Here is a 3,151-nt window from a genome sequence, read left to right on the forward strand (position 1 = left end):
GAGGACGAGAGTTAAGCATTTAAGTTTAATCATATAATCTAAGTCAACAGAGCGAGAGTTTGAGATGAGGGTGTTTAAACGGTTAGTATTTTAATAAAAAGAGTTTCTATAGATTCTATTGTTTTCAAAAAGTGATTTTAGACTTAACTAAATAGTGAGAGCGTACGTTAATATAAAGTCATAGTCTGATTCGACAGAGCGAGAGTTTGAGAAAAGATTTTTAATCAATAGTGTCTACTGAAAAGACTTATTTTAAAACTAAGAAACCAACGAAGATTTGATTCCCTAATTACGACGAACTACATACCGATATTCGCGTATTTGATATTTAATCTAGATCCGATTTTAGTTTTACTTTTCCCCCTAATCAACAAAGTATCATCCACCTTAGCTTTACGAAGTAACCTTAGAAAAACGGTATATCGATTCATTAAGTCCCTGTGGGATCGATATCTTTTAAAACTACACGATTAGACTGTGCACTTGCATTTAATACCCCAATAGACTCATAAAGTCGCGATCAAGTTTTTGGCGCCGTTGCCGGGGACTTTTATTTAGTCGATATCGTAACTCTTCTGTTACGCTGTAGAGACTAAGGCAATTTTTATTTTTCCCTTGTTTCTTCGTTGATTTATATGCCACACACTCGCTCACAAGGCGAACCGTACTACTTATGAATCAACGACGTTGAACGATATCTCCGAGTCTTACGACGAATTCAGGAGTATCATGATGCAAACAATCTTCCTTCAATCGAAATTCCTGATCTCAAAAATCTTCTTCCCTCGCCGATACCCGAGATGGCAGAACCAGCTCGTGCTCTTCGAGATTACGCCGCTCCATCACAAGATGAGCCGCATTCGAGTATTGCTCCACCCGCAATCGAAGCAAACAACTTCGAACTTAAACCTTCGGTGTTGCAGGCAGTGCAACAGAACCAATTTTCTAGAAATCCTACCGAGGATCCAAACCTTCATTTATCCGTATTCGTCCAATACGCTGATACTGTTAAAGCTAATGGTGTCACTTCAGAGGCAATTCGACTTCGTCTCTTTCCTTTCTCGTTAAGAGATAAATCTAGAAGATGGCTTCAGTCGCTTCCTTCCAACTCAGTCACCACATGGAATGAGTTGAAGAAAGTCTTTCTTGCCCGATATTTTCCTCCAAGCAAAACAGCTATGTTAAGAGCCCAGATAAATAGATTTAAACAGAAAGATAACGAGTCTCTTTTCGAAGCATGGGAAAGATACAAAGACATGATGAGACTTTGTCCACACCATGGTTTAGAGGACTGGTTAGTAATTCATACCTTCTATAATGGTCTCTTGTACAACACAAGGTTAACAATAGACGTCGCCGCAGGTGGTGCGCTTAAGGATAAACCCTACGCTGACGCTTATCAACTTATCGAGAGAGCATGGCCCAAAACCATTATCAGTGGGGAAGCGACCGAACAATGGTAGAAAAACCTCAAACAAAAGGAGGCATGTACGAGATAAGTAGCCTTGATCATGTTAATGCAAAAGTGGATGCTCTTGCCCAGAAAATTGAAAGTTTAAATGTATCACCTCCAGCCACCGTGGTTGCCGTAACTCAAAATTGCGAAGTCTGTGTAATTCAAGGTCACACTCCTACAGATTGTCAACTCCTAACAGGAATCCAAGCAGAGCAAGTGAACTATGCTCAAGGAAATCCCTACTCGCATACCTATAACTCAAACTGGAAGAACCATCCTAATTTTTCATATAAGAGTAATAATGCTTTATATGCACCAGGTCAAGCTCCCAGTCAAGCCCCAGTTATACCTCCTGGATATCAAAAGCCGACCCCATCTACACCTAACAATAACGTTCCTAGGAAATCCAACTTGGAAATCATGATGGAGAACTTCATAGCTTCTCAACAGCAAACCAATAAAGAGTTCTTAAACCAGAATGTACACACTAACGAACAGATTAAACAACTAGCAAGTAAAGTAGATGCCCTGGCTACCCATAACAAAATGCTGGAAACACAAATCTCACAAAATGCCGGATGGTGAAGATGTTACTCTGAGGAGTTTAGCATCATGACGTCAGATCAGCAATGTTCCCCAATAGTACGATACTGGAGGAAACTTTTCCGTCGGACAGAGATGGAAATGAAGATCGCGATCAGCGCGACTCGAGCCGTGGTTACCGCTTGAGATTTGGTTTCGCCGGATGGTGAAGATGTTACTCTGAGGAGTTTAGCATCATGACGTCAGATCAACAATGTTCCCCGGTAGTACGATACTGGAGGAAACTTTTCCGTCGGACAGAGATGGAAATGAAGATCGCGATCAGCGCGACTCGAGCCGTGGTTACCGCTTGAGATTTGGTTTCGCCGAATGGTGAAGATGTTACTCTGAGGAGTTTAGCATCATAACGTCAGATCAACAATGTTCCCCAGTAGTACGATACTGGAGGAAACTTTTTCGTCGGGCGGAGATGGAAATAAAATCAAAGGACGTTACGCGATCAGCGCGAAACGGGGTTCAAATGGAGAATGGGGTTCATTATTGGCAAACAAGATGTTGAGGTTCAAATGCGGTGATCCGGGATCATTCGCGCGAAAGAAAATTTGTCCGGGGTTCAAGAAAAGAAAAAAGGATTATCAATCGTAAAGTTCCGGGGTTCAAGAAAAGCAAAAAAAGAAGATGATAATAATCCCCAGCGGATAGGTGGTGTTCAGGCCATGGTTATCCCTGTGTTACCATTTATTTTGGTATCCGGGTCGACATTCAGTTTCGGTGTTCAGGCCGACTTTCTCCGTACCAGACGGATTCTTCTTTAGAGATTGCTTCTTTGCCGATTCTGACAGGCGTTGTTAATTATTTCCCATCGGAGTGCAATTTGTTCGTCTGTTCTTGGTATTCAATCACTCTTCATCCTGATCATCTGAAAGCCGAGGCTATTCATATTGACAGGTTCACAGTGGATTGAATAGGGGCAGCTGTAACACCTCAAAATTTGCCCTCCTCTCTTGGGACTAGCTTAGCATATTGCATTTCATTTTGTAGGTCATTAGTCATTGCATTTTTGCATATCATGTGGAGACAATAAGCAAGTCATCCTCCTAGGTCTTTCTCAGAAGATAAAGAGGTTAAAAGATTCAAGCTTGAGGGTCTCAT

The 3,151-nt window shown here is 41.5% G+C and overlaps 1 non-coding gene across 1 annotated transcript; it reads right to left on the minus strand.

Annotated features, from left to right (window-relative positions):
• Positions 1 to 1,178: 1,178 nt before the first annotated feature.
• On the minus strand, positions 1,179 to 1,285 carry LOC127088720 (small nucleolar RNA R71). Its single transcript, XR_007790544.1, has one exon. It is a non-coding gene; the product is annotated as a small nucleolar RNA R71 (small nucleolar RNA).
• Positions 1,286 to 3,151: the final 1,866 nt, after the last annotated feature.

Source organism: Lathyrus oleraceus, chromosome 5 (genome assembly GCF_024323335.1).
Source record: "Lathyrus oleraceus cultivar Zhongwan6 chromosome 5, CAAS_Psat_ZW6_1.0, whole genome shotgun sequence".
Classification (NCBI taxonomy): Eukaryota; Viridiplantae; Streptophyta; class Magnoliopsida; order Fabales; family Fabaceae; genus Lathyrus; species Lathyrus oleraceus.